Below are 14,210 nucleotides of genomic sequence, written 5' to 3'. Positions count from 1 at the left end.
CCCTGTGTGAATGTGCCAATCTTGGCAGTGACATTTGACAGGTATTAATTAAGTGTGCTTAAAAAGATAAAAAACAAACAAACAAAAAAAAACAACAACAAAAAAACCCATTAAAGCAAAGAAATTAATATTTCTGATCATTTTTCTTGAGTTTGAGATGAAATCAACACTTTGCTGCAAATGGTATATTCTGTAAAAAAAAACCAACCTGTTATTATTATTTGGGTTTCCCATTTTTAGTTTATGCTATATGCAAATGAATACATGAACTGAAATTAATTCAATTTATTCCAGTTCTGATCTAACAGGCGACATATTGAGGAAACAGTTCCTCTCGCGCTCTCAGAGTGAAGTTCAATGCAGTAACAAAATTCTACTTCCGCTTTTCTTCAGAATAAAGTCTATTTCTACTTTATGTGGCGTCTGACTTGATTGATTGATTGCAGATGCATTTTGTAATCGTCTTTAAGGATCTGTAGCGCATGCAGTTGATGTGCAAATGTGACTGAATTTTATGAATAATTATGCTGCATGGTCTGTTTCTTAAATTCCTGTGACGGCTAATCAAATGACCACAAACGAAGTGACACAGTAAACTTAATGAAGCTGGAAGTTCTTGATTGTTTTGTGCACCATGCCTGACATATGAAGAGGCAACATGATTCACAACAGGGATGTGACAGGGCCGGATTAATCTGTCCCCATTTGGACCATAATAAATAGCTTAATCTGAGTGTAATGCGTTATCACACCGCTGAAACGGTTTGAAGAACCTCATGTTGATCTTCACAGATGCTGCTGAGTGCATTTATTTCAAACAACTGAATCTGTACTTGGTGTCAATATTATTCTACATAAAATAAGTCTGATAGAAGGACTTCACATTTTTCATACAGCTCAGTCAAAAGACAGACAACTAGAGTTTCGATCAGTGTGTGCGTTAATCTTCTTTTAATCCCAGGTTTAATTTGATGTATGAAATAACTCACGTATTTCAGCACATATAATTCACTTCTTTGTTTTGTTTGTTGTATTTTTCACCATTAACATTGAAAAGACTACATTTCCGTTTGCCTAAATCTCGCACAAAAAAACGTGTCGTTTTATTTGTCAACGTCTTCCGGTTCCATCCTCGCTGTCTGTGGTTAACTTGCCGCGTTTACGGACCGCAGGCTTGCGCCACTTGTGCCCCCACATCCACGCTCACGCTCACGCAGACACAAACACACACGCACACGCACACACACACACACACACACGCACACACATCCACGCTCCACTAGTGCCTCTGTAGTCATCGCCTTGCCTTCAGGAGCGGACGTGCTGTTGGATGTAGCGGTCCGGTGGAGCCTGCGTGCAGCTGACGGTGTGAGCAGCTGACGGTGTGAGCAGCTGACGGTGTGAGCAGCTGACGGTGTGAGCAGCTGACGGTGTGAGCAGCTGACGGTAAGCTGGGCTTTTAAAGCGCGCGTGTGTGGGCACGTTCAGGTCTGAACGCGCGACCGGCTCAAGATTCAACAGCGTATCGATACGACCGCTGCCTGTTGACGGATGACTCGCACCGGTAAGACGGAGCCCCGGTGATGAGACGTCCTCTGAAACGGTGACAGCCGTCATTAACCGACGCGCGCCTCTCCGCCGGTAATGGAGGCTCCAGCAGCACAACCTGAACGTGCCATTCTCGCGCTGCTGCCGCCTCTCCAGCTCCTGCTCATTTCAGGTGGCCTTGCTCATTCTTTTTTCAACATATTGCTTCGTGCAATATGGTGAAAAATCTTCAGAGTGAATCCTGAAATAATCCGTTAAATGTTCCGTTAATAGCCCACGCAATTTCAATTAAAGTTTGTGGGTTGACGCAGCGACAGCCGCCCACCGAGCAAACATTTTCTCCACGAGAACACAATGTTGACAAGGAGCCAAGAAGGCATCATTACAGCGGAGGAGCAGTTGTGTTGTACGTGAGGATATTAGGAGCGTTTCGTGGGTCCTGGTCGATGAGGGGGTTGTAAATGATCGATGTGGTGCTCAGTGTGCGTGGCTTCGTGTCACATACCTTCACAGGAGTCCCCAGCACATGCACCGACACCTTGGATGCCATCGGATTGAAAGTGCTGAAGGGACTGGCACAGCTGGATACAGCTGGAAAATGTACAGCAGCGATGTTGTTGATGTATATATTCCTGATCATTTCAATGTGATCTCCCACTGCTATGTGTCGGTTATTGTTGAATCTATTTGTAATTAAATACACTAAACTGGCTGCAGGACATACACTGAGTCAACGTCAAATATTTCCTGTGATCGATTACTTCATCGCTTCTTATGTAATCCATCGCTTTATTGCTGTCAGTGAAGCTGTTAACTGATGAGGAGAAAAGTCAAACCTTTGGGTTGGTCTGCTGGTTTATAAAACGAGCCAGCCCAACATTTACTAGCCCATAAAAGGCTGATGCCATGTCAGAAGTGCTGTATAGTGCAGTGTAGCCTGGTTTACAGCGGGATGTGTGCGCACTGAATCTTCTTCCGCCTCAGTGAGAAGTAGTGAGCTCAGAGGAACGCGTCAGTTGTCGCCTCTGGGTGAGGATGAGAGGACATGCAGATCCCAGCATGTTTCCAATTCAGGAAAACCAACTGGTAGGCTAATGATAACAGCGTGGGCAGTGTGAGTGTCAGCTCTGAGAGGATTATTTTATTTTTATTAGATTGGAGAGCTCAACTACTTCCAGCATACAGTTAGAGTTTTTTTGAACAGCGTTGACTTAGACAAGGCATTAGATGGAAATGACTAGTTTGCTTTTATGTTCTTGCATTCCAGATGAGGTATTCGTATCCATTACATTTCATTTTAGCTGATGCTTTTATCCAAAGCGACTTACAACACACCGATGGTACACCATTTTAGGGTTCAGTGTCTTGCTCAAGGACACTTAGGCATGTGGACAAGAGGAGCTGGGATTGAACCACCAACCTTCTGATTAGGGTGCAACCCCCTCTACCACCTGAGCTGCAGCCTCCCCAATGCAACGCATTTCTATTTCACGTGTAGTTGTGTTTTTGGTGAATTTACCCTCGAAGCTATAGTTCGGTAGGTAAGGTTTTGTCACGGTGATAGGAAATTAGTGGTGGATGTCAGTACGAGACTGGATTCAAACTTCCTGGTTCACAGTTTAAAGCTTTGTGTGTTACATTTCCAAACCTCAACTGAGAGCTACATGTTCTTCTGTAGTTCTGTGGAGCTGCTGGGTGACCTGACAAAATCGGAGAAGTTGTACATTCAGTGAAGGTTCTTTCTCGTGACGTCCTGACTGCCTGGAGGATCAGGACCTTGTCCTGAGTTCCTCTTTCTCACACGTAGCACTCAACAGGAGATTGGTTTGGTTTGAGTGAGGGAGTCCCTCGCTGTCCATTCTCTGGACAACGCTCTACTCCTCTCACTCGTGCTCAGCAGGACGTTACACGGACGTCGTGATCAGGAGCTAGTTGGATAAAGTCCATTCAACGTCCGGTCCGAATGATTTGGCGTTCTTCCATGTAGCTTGTCCGGGTAACATATACTGTAGGTAAGTTCAGGGCTGCAATGCATGTGTGAAAGCAATACAGGTCGGTTCACAATAAACCATTCATCCGCAGTGATTGAGGTTTTCACTTCTGCAAAGTGTTTTTTAAATTGTAATTCAACTATTTTTGTATCGTTAAATGGCTGCTTACAGTATGAAGCTCGACTAACTGAGCTTTAATTTTGGGTTTTGTTGGCTCTGGGCTGAGGGTGGAGATATCTCACACGGGAAGAAGAGTAAGTGCTGAGTTAATGGGAGCATGACCCACGGCTACGTACAGTGCTCGTTCTTCCATTTAAAAATGTGTTTTTCATCCTGCTCCTCCAGTTGTGCTTCACTGTGAACAATGATGTGTGCAGAAATTTAGGAAGGTTTTTTACGTACGCAGAAAAAAAACAGTTTTGAGAGGAGACTTCTCGCACGGCAATCAAAAATCCAATTTAGAAGTAAAAATATGTGACCTCAGAGTAAGATTATTTGAATTGCGACCGAATTCTCCCTCAGTTTTGTTGGTTTTGTTTACAGACTTGAGCTTGTTTATGTATCACAGAGCCAGTTTTGGTTGCACTACACTAACGAATGAGAAGAGTTTCTATTGGTGGGTTTGACTTGGATCCACAGCCTGGAAACATCTCGCTCCGTCTGTAAACATTGGACAGGAGAGGACTGTGTTGAGCTACATGGAGGTCAGTTGACATCGTATTTACTCATGTTGTCGATGCCACCGGCATGCCGATCCCTTCGCTGATGTAAACGGTGGTATGCTGCTCGTATTGCCGAATGCTGCCACAACTAAAACACTTCAATAGAATAGAGCACTATGTTGACCTCCATGTTTCTCCCTTTCAATTCAATTGAATCCAATTCCCTTATTTGGCATGGGTGTGAGGCTTACATACTTCCTCTGCTCTTTACTGTGTCAGCACCTTTATTATATGTCAAGGAAACCTGTTGGTGTCACAGTTAAAACATTCCTGTTTTTCACATCGCAGCCGTCCAACACATTGGTTCCACCAGCTTCGTGGTCACCGTTTCAAAGTCGTCTCCTCTCCTCTTATTTGGCATGTGTCTTGTACTCATCACTGCGGTCACAGTGATGATGCAACTCATTCCACAAAATATCCTGGAGGCAGTAAAAGTGTGTAATACATAGCTGTTTCTGAGCGCGCGCGCGCACACACACACACACACACACACACACACACACACACACACACACACACACACACACACACACACACACACACACACACACACACACACACTTCCTGTGACTAGGACTTGTGCTGAGATCCTTTTCTGTTTTCTGGGAAGAATCAGTGACGGTAACAAATGCACAGTTGAATGGACTGACGAGGACATTGTCTTTACGCTCAAATGCTGTGGAAACCCCACAAGAGATGTTGATGTACATTTATTTTCCAGTTTATTAGGTACATCTAGTTGAAACTAATTGCAGTCTAACAGTCCTGCAAGAAATCCTGCCTTCAAAGAAATTGTTGGAGGAAACTGTAGGATGCAGTCTGTGTGGTCATTGACCTGTATTGCCTTTGCGTGATTCTGATATTTTATTCAACTCTCTCTCATTAATATGATGGTTGACTTAAAACACCTTTCTGTACAGTGCAATACATTTGTGTTTGGCTCTATCGCAGGACAGATGCATTAGAATAACTTTGTTTAGCTATGTGTCCCTAAAAACAGACGACGCTGTGTAGATTTACTATAATAACACTAGATGTCCTTTATTGCTTATCAATAAGACGTGCCTTCAAAATGATAATAATATTCAATACATAAATCCTGCTGAGCATGAGGAAGTATACAGATTGTGCATAACCTTTGACATTGCCTTTTAGGAGCTGAAAGTCTGAGTTAGATCAACCTAATGTGGTTTTAAAAAGTCAGACATTTATGATGGAACAGTTTTGGTGGTCCTTTGTCACCAATCCCAGATGGTGGGGGGTGAAGAGCTCGTTTGGGGGTCTCAGGATTTCTTCTCTATTTGCAGATGATTTTTTTTCTGTTGGTTTGGGATGCAGTCACATGCAGTCCACATGCACAGCCGACTGTGAAGCAGCAATTAGAGTCCACATCTCCAACCCTCAGGTCATAGTTCTCTGCAGGGAAACAGAGCATTGGTCCATCTGGGGTGGAACACAGCGCCTGCACCAAGTGAATGAATTTAAGTCTCTCGGGGTCTTGCTCCCGAGTGGGGTAGGATGGAGTGGGAGATTGACGGGCGGAGCAGTCAGCAGTGAAGCAGATGTTGTACCAGACCGTTTTTGGTGAAGTTGGAGCTGAGCTAGAAGGTGAAGCTCTCAGTTTACCAGGTTAGGTGGGAACACTGGACCCCGCAGGGCAATCCCAGAAACCAATATGACATTTTAGTGCCCTCGGGAAGATACATTTCTCATAAACAGTTGCAGCCTATACTGTGAGACTTGGGCTGTCTGATGTACCAGTTTTGCGTCTCCTTTCTTGTGTTTTGGGTTTGTAAACTATTGGTTTGAAATACAATACATGTGGCAAATACAACACATGACATGAGGGGGCTTGGTAACAGTAGGATACTCGATGTGAGCAATATGATTGTGCGGTTCATTGGAAGTTTGTGCATTTAACTAAGACAAAAAGCCTTGTGACTCTTTCCCAGTGTAACTCTGTGGTTCTTGGAAGGTTTTAGAGAGACAGACCCAGACACACACAGTTAGCCAATGAAGCGTTGTATAAACTACCTATAATACTCTATTTTACACACATCATGAACTTGGTGATGTGACCTTAGATAGGCTTTGACTTTTTCATGTATGGTGTCATAGTGTATAGTTAGAGCAACAAGGCCGATGTCGGTCACAGAAAACTAAGAATAGGACTAAACTAAGCATGGTGGGCAGATTACGCCTCAACTCACCGTGGATCCTTAACACAATTTAAACACATCAGCGGACTGAGTGGCCAGTCGTATGTCACAGCTCCACAAAAACACCCTGACAGAGTTTGACAACTTTCTCCAATGGTTTCACATGGTTTCCACCCAGGCATAGAAATGATTCTTGACAATTTCCATATTTGTCACAATCTTCTGCCCACTCTCTCCAAACCTGGCACTGTTGACACCTGAAGCTACGAGCTAAGGAGGTCAAAGAGGGATTTAATGATAGGCCCCTTTAACAATCCACAAACAACCATCCACCACACATTCTCTCTTATCCTGTCACCTGACATTACGACACTATTACCATCTTACATTGCTTACAAAGCCCTGCTCGTTCATCCAGACTTTTCACCTCCAGTCCGATTCCCCCTTGTGTGTGCTCTACAAGCTGTACCCCATCATTATAGCTGACATCTTTGTGGGTGTGGATGGTCTCGGAAGTCAATACTCATTCATGCAGATACTATTACAGTAGATAAACAAAGTTTGACTTTGTTCTCCAGTAATTAAGAAGGTCCCGGCAGACTCTCATTAATCTGCCCAACACTCGTTCCTCCTCTGTGCAGGTCATGTCCCTTGGCGCTACAACTGCATTGCTGATTGTCTTAGTTCTCTTTCCAGAAATTCAGACTCTTTGCCCAATAATTGGACATCTATCCAATATTAGTCCCAACATTCTCAGCCACCATATTCAACTAGCTCTGCAGTAGTCAAACCTTTGAAATGATTCTCAAGAAGACATCCTTAACAGCGTTGCCCTGCAGATGTTTCAAGGCATACCTTCCTTACCAACTATCCCTCTCGAGAAGTCACGTGTACTCATTCCACTCTAGATATCCGCTCCTCAACCGGACTTACTTGTTGGGAATTAGCTTTTTCTTTAACCTTGTCACCGGCAAACACACGTCAATGCTTCTCAAAAGCTTGCAAAAACAAGAACCTCTGCAAAATGTATGGCGTTCACATCTGATCATCTCAATATCTGCCCCTGTTCACTATCCTCGGGCTGCTCATGTTTCTCAAGCTACCCAACCTTAGATTTCATCTTCTTGCTGGCCTTATTTGTTTCCGATGTTGCGCTTAATTCACAAAAGTTGAATCTGTCTATAATCCATCTCTTCATTGTAGTCTGTATCGTCTAGTCTGTCAGTATATCTCCAGAACACTGTTCTATACATTCCCTTCACACTTGCACAGCGTCCACAGCAGCCAAACTGAACATTTTAGATTAAACAGTTCAAGTACTCGGTGGCTGGTCATCCATATCGTTCTTAAACATTCACAATCATTTCAACAACCTCCGTCAAGCTCAAACTCCTCTCGGCTTCATCTGATCCGGACTTTCTGGGGATCCAAGGTCCGCTCAGGAAAACCGTCACCTCAAATGCAACCCACACCTTGAGTCTCCTTCAACCCAGCCACCAATTTTCCAGACGTCCCAGACTAACTGAATCAGACTAACTTCAACAGCCAAAATCATCCCTCCTCATTGTTCTGGTTCCTGCTAGTGAAGTAAAGAATGTAATGCGCGTCTTTATAGAAGTCAGAGCAGATCAGCGGGAGCTCCGTTGCTCTTTCTGGATTCACACAAAAGGCAGTATTGAGTTGTGGGTCACCCATGCTTTGGATGCACACTGAGCCCAGTACACAATCACTCTGCCACAGAGTTTTATAACTCGTAGTAGTTGTAATGGCAGTAGAGTAGAAGTAGTTGCTGTGTAGTTTTAGTTTCTCCAGTTTGAAACGCATCTCTTCACAGAAGTGGTATTTATCAGTGATGGAATGAACACGCCGGTCCTGTCGTGGTTTTTACATGTTGACCTGAGGGGCAGCTGAAGACATCATGAAAGAAGGATTTATCAGGCAGGTAGAGATGTTTCCACCATCACTCATGGTGACTGCTTTTAAGACAGCTGCATGAAGGACAATGTTTAGAGGAAATAGCTGTACTGATGAATCTGTTATGGGGCTAAGATCTTTTGCTGCTTTTTGTTGCTTTCCCGAGTGCACTTTTTGTCAGGGAACAGCTCGTCTCTGACCTTCAAACTACCTCAATACATTAGAAACTCGATGAGTCACTCACAATGTCCGCAAAGTCCTGTTGGTACTCTTCACTGCTCTTGAGTTTTGATTTACTGCCTCGACAGCTCATCTTGTCTGAACACAATGAATGGCTTGACACTTAAAATATGACGTCACAAGTTCTGTCCAAACGGCCGGTTACTCATCCACTTATTTTTACTCAATGTGTGATGTTCTTGTTCATTTAACTCAGTAATTATTTTGTTGAATTTTTTTTTGCTTTTGAGGCTTGCAAGTTCCTTCATCCTCTCAGATTGGTCTAACCTCATGCAGGGTTGCCATGAATTCTGAAAAAGTTGGTGAAATAATTGAAATGTATTAATTAATTTTTCTATACATACAGCGTATATATATATATATATATATATATATATACATATATATATATATATATATATATAAATACACATATATATGTATATGTATATATCTACACATATATGTATATCTTTTTTTATAAATATTTTATATATATAAATAAAGCTATGAAAAGGAGATCTGTGAATCAGCATTTGATTGTTTTTCCCCAAAGACACGAAAAACTAAAATTTAATCCATTAATTAAAAATTTCTGTGGCCATCAGATCTGAGTATAGAGCAAATTAATTCAATTTCATAATATTACATTTAGTTTGAAACTCTTAAATTTAATTTCAAATTATGCTCTTCAGATTCAGTCTTGATGCAATTCAGGTTAACTAGTACAAATTCAAATTATTGGATTCAAATTACATTTTTAATGCAATTATTCAAGTTAAGAAATTAAAAATATAAAAGTTTCAAATTCAGTCTCCCATGACACGTGAAGTCCATCCCCACTGGAGGTGTGGCTTGAATTGTTGCAGCTGCATGTTCAACATTAATATCATTTCTAAAATACCTGTTCATAAAGTCTCTTGCTCCTCTGTTGGCTTTTCACTTTTCTCTTCTTTTCTTTTCTGAGCATCTGACCATTGACGACTGGCCATTTTGAAAAAAAATTTTTTTTACAACAATGTGAAAGAAAACTTTTTGCATTATTCGGAGATAAAGTGAAATTGTTTTTGACATCTGTCAAGGAAAATTAGGAAGATAAAAAGATAACAAGTTTGTATGTCACTCACAAACACTGTAAAAAGTTCACACAAATATGTAATTTTTAAATGTTCTTCCAGCAGATTATTTAAATTGTGTAAATTGAGTCAGTCAAGTGGCATTTAAACGATCGATCGTGAATCTTTGATCGCTCAGTCAGGTACAGACATGCTGATCAGGCTGGCCCTGCTGTTGCAGTCTATTCAATTATCTACCTCCTGCCAACAAACCATGCAGAGACGATTGTCCTAGGGATGGCGAAATACAATATAGGCTTTTCCTCTTGAGTTAAGTCTAAATCCCAGTCCATCACCGGTAAACTGAGGCTGTATTTCTGGTATTGCTGGACTAAAGAAACCTGCTGGCTGCTGCCCTTGAGTTCCTCTGCAGCCACCTCCCTTGTCTTCCTGTGCCACCCATGTCTTAACTTAGATGGGAGTATTTTGGTGTTCACTGATAAATTATACATAACTTTTAGCAGTGTAGTACAGCACAAGCATTCTTGCATTTTATATTCTTGACATACTGAAGATGGACCTGCCTGCCCTCTCTGAGGATTTTCTGCTATGCTGTTCTCAGCTGAATATTAAAACTCGTATAGGTCTGCCCCCTGGAGTTGACAAGAAAAACATCAATTAGAACATCTCTGTCGAGTAAGATATTACAAGTTAAACACTTTTTACCTCCTCTAAATTATTAGCCAATCATCTAAATCAGAGGTCTTCAACAGGGGGTCCGCGACCCCTAGTGAGTCTGCCGAGGTACTGCAGGGGGTCCGTGACATTTTTGGTTGATTAGACAATTTTTCATTTTTTATTTTTCAATTTTTTTCCCCACAAATTTAAATGTCTTTAAATACACATCAACATGAATCCAACATATTGTAGCAAATGGATAAATGGAGGCAGAAGATGTTATCTTTAAGTCAAAAATGCACATTCAGCGACACACAGGAGCTCTCAAGCTGGACACCGGTTCACTCACAGCAGGAGACCAGCCTGGACCTGTCCCTCCAATCCTGAATAAAGGGAACACTTAAACACCTCAATGTAACTCCAGTCAATCCCACTTGTGTGAAATCAAGCTGTCCAGTTCGGATCAACACTGATTGAGGATCAGTTTCACCTGCTGTTGTACAAATGGAACAAACAGGTGGAAATGAGGCAATTATCAAGACAACCCTATAAAGGAACGGTTCTGCAGGTGGTGACTACAGACCGTTTCTCTGTCCTCGTCCGTTCTGGATGATCGTTGGTCCCTTTGCATTTTGCCAGTGTCCTCACCACTAGAGGGAGCATGAGGTGTCTCCAACCCACAGAAGTTGTTCAGGTAGTGCAGCTCATCCAGGAGGGCACATCAATGCAAGCTGTGGCAAGAAGGTTTGCTGTGTCTGTCAGCACAGTGTCAAGAGGACGGAGGACATACCGGGAGACGGGCCGGTCCACCAGGAGACGTGGAGGGGGACGTAGGAGGACAACAACCTGGCAGCGGGACCGCTATCTGCTCCTTTGTGCAAGGAGGAACAGGAGGAGCGCTGCCAGAGTCCTACAAAATGACCTCCAGCAGGCCACTAATGTGCATGTTTCTGCTCAAACTGTCAGAAACAGACTCCATGAGGGCGGTACGAGGGCCCGACGTCCACAACTGGGGTCTGTGCTCACAGCCCAACACCGTGCGGGGAGACCGGACTTTACCGGAGAACACCGAGATCGGCAGCTTCTCCGTCGGCGCCCTGCGGTCTTCACGGATGAGAGCAGGTTCCCACTGAGCACATGTGACAGACGTGACGGAGTCTGGAGACACCGTGGAGAACGTTCTGCTGCCTGCAACATCCTCCAGCGGGACCGGTTCGGCGGCGGGTCAGCGACGGTCTGGGGAGGCGTTTCTTCGGAGGGCAGCGCAGCCCTCCGTGTGCTAGCCAGAGGTACCCTGACTGCCATTAGGTCCCGGGATGAGATCCTCAGACCCATTGAAGACCATCTGCTGGTGCAGCGGGTCCTGGGTTCTTCTGATGCGGGACAATGCTCGGCCTCATGTGGCTGGAGTGTGTCAGCGGTTCCTGCACGATGAAGGCGTCGATGCTACGGACCGGCCCACCCGTCCCCCAGACCCGAATCTAATCCAGCACATCCGGGACATTGATCATTCTTCTGTTATTTTGTTCTCAACACATTCCACTATGTAATGAATCAAGATTTTCAACTGGAATATTTCATTCATTGAGATCTAGGATGTGTTGTTTCAGTGTTCCCTTTATTTTTTTGAGCAGTGTACATAGTAGGGGGTCCCTGCTCCATCTCTATCAGTTTGGGGGTCCTTGGCCTGAAAAACGTTGAAGACCTCTGATCTCAATCGATATTTAATTAAAAATAGACCAAAGACAACTTATTGAATGTTAAAACTGAGGTTTTGTATTGTTTATGAAATAAATATGCTAATAACAGATCTATTGATAGGAGAATGGAGTCAATATACTCATTTTGAATTTGATGCCAGCAACACATTTAATGACGCTTTGAGGGAATTTCTTTAATTTGGTACTGACATTTACTGGGATAGAATCTGGTGACCAAAGGTAACTGTGACTTCAGAAAACACGTCTGTGGCCACAACTCAATAATTCATACATTAATTACCTCTGAAAGCAGCTGGAAACAACAAACTAAACTACAGCTCCTCCTAACATTTTGTTACAGCCCACATTACATCCATTTTTTTTTAGTCTCATTCAGTCTCAGTCCAATTGGAAAATAATCCATATCAAAGAAAATGGTGAATTGTGATCTATTTATTCATATCATTGTCACAAGGTGTTGAAAATGAGGAATACTAAATATACTAGAGTAGAGTAAAGGCTGATTTCCACCGGCTCTGTGTTCGTTGTGTTCCGGCTGCTGAAACTGATCAAGTCAACGTGGGATTTTCCACCAGACAAGCTGCGGCATGCGTCAGCAGCCATCTCACAAGCAACTTGCTTCTTCTGTGGTCTCTGTGATTATTTAGAACTTTTTCCACCTTGAAAACTGTTTTTGTTGGTAGCAGCTCCGTAGCAATCCCATGATGCCTTGGGTTGAGTCTGTCGACCAGTCAGAGGCTGTTTTCCAGTGGAATAACATTAGATTGACCCCATTATCCAATCAATATGTGTATACTGTTAGGGCAGCACCAAAATAACAAGTAGAAGAGCAGTGTTTCCCCTACTATTGTCTTGAAAAAAACTAAATACGAACGTACTCATAGAACTGTAGTTACGTCCAGGAACCACTATTTATTTACTTAGTTCCTGTGCACCCGTTTCATTTGAGCTCAGTAAGAGTCACTCATGCATTTTTCTGTCATGAAAGTAGCTTTCATTTGTGTTTCTCTGCTCTGCTGTGTGTATGTATTTCATAAAGGGCGGAGCCTCACACACCTGCAGCGTAGCAGAACAGAAGGTAGACACAGGTGAACGTGACTCAGGTTGATGAACTACACGCTATCAATGGACAAACCTCGACATCAAGCTGCTGAAAAACCAGACCAATATCAGCATTTTTAAAAATGCACTATGTTTATCTACTGAAAGTCGTAAGGATGCTAATGTTAGCAACTCTGCTGCTGTAGCTCGTGCTAGCAGTCCAACCGTAACCTGCACCCTGCACCCCCCAACGAGTAGCGACGACCCATCCCACCCTGCCAACGCTGTCTGCTCAGGGAAAACACTGAATAGTGTAACAATGTATAATAAAATTATATCTATAAGTCCTTGAACATATAAATGGGTTGTTTTTTTGTCGTGTTGTATAAGCACCTGAACTGTATTTGTACAATATCATTGTGCATTTTCTGAAAGGCTCATTTCTAGTGACAGTTTTGATGTGTGTGTGTGTGTGTGTGTGTGTGTGTGTGTGTGTGTGTGTGTGTGTGTGTGTGTGTGTGTGTGTGTGTGTGTGTGTGTGTTTGTTTGTAAGCAGGCTAAACTATGAGCCAATCCTGCTTCAAACAATAATATTGGAGTATTGCCTACTACAGTAAGTGGGGCAGGGATTGCCCAGCCAGATGGAGCCACTTTGATGGATGATAGTATGTTGTGTGTGTGCAGCTTAACAAATCAAGGAAATGAGTGTGTTTCTGCAAAGAAATGGTATTCATAAATGCATGGGATGGGATTAGCAGATCCACTGTATCATGCTTTTTGCAGCATCCACTGCAGCTCCACTGCATCTGTGTGAGGAGAGTGTTTGTCCCTGAGGGAGGACCGAGCCAGAAGCAGACAGAGAAGACAGAGGAAAGCTCAAAGAGAGACAAGAAAACATTAAGCTTCTTTTTCAGCTGACATGGCATTTCAGTTTGCTGTAAGATCTTTTGTAAAATGGAAAACAGGTAGTGTTACGCAACATTTTGAAATGCAGTTGTTTTAGTGTGGATGCCCGTAGCGCCGAAAGACACAACAAAAATGAACCAAACACGCATAAAGAGAAGCAGGAGATGAAATGTAATTTAAATGTGCTGTGAAATCGGTCACATGAGAGCACCTATGTATGTTGAGATTGCTGGTTCAACCGTCTTTGACAGGACAC

The 14,210-nt window shown here is 43.0% G+C and overlaps 1 protein-coding gene across 6 annotated transcripts in view; it reads left to right on the top strand.

Annotated features, from left to right (window-relative positions):
• Window positions 1-1,151: 1,151 nt before the first annotated feature.
• The window catches only part of LOC138635522 (disks large-associated protein 1-like), a 129,040-nt gene continuing 115,981 nt past the window's right edge, over window positions 1,152-14,210 (top strand). For 3 of the 6 annotated variants that reach the window (XM_069723034.1, XM_069723033.1, XM_069723031.1), the window contains exon 1: window positions 1,152-1,446. The gene's annotated coding sequence lies outside the window, so the exon portion shown is untranslated. The remainder of the gene's footprint in view (window positions 1,447-14,210) is intronic. The other 3 variants (XM_069723032.1, XM_069723035.1, XM_069723036.1) reach the window with 3 other exon arrangements.

Source organism: Brachyistius frenatus, unplaced genomic scaffold (assembly GCF_029030835.1).
Source record: "Brachyistius frenatus isolate BFR_SWC_R1_liver_20210118 unplaced genomic scaffold, ASM2903083v1 Contig_314, whole genome shotgun sequence".
NCBI classification, from domain to species: domain Eukaryota; kingdom Metazoa; phylum Chordata; class Actinopteri; family Embiotocidae; genus Brachyistius; species Brachyistius frenatus.
The sequence above is the reverse complement of the archived record's forward strand: the minus strand, read 5'-3'. Positions and strand labels throughout refer to the sequence as shown.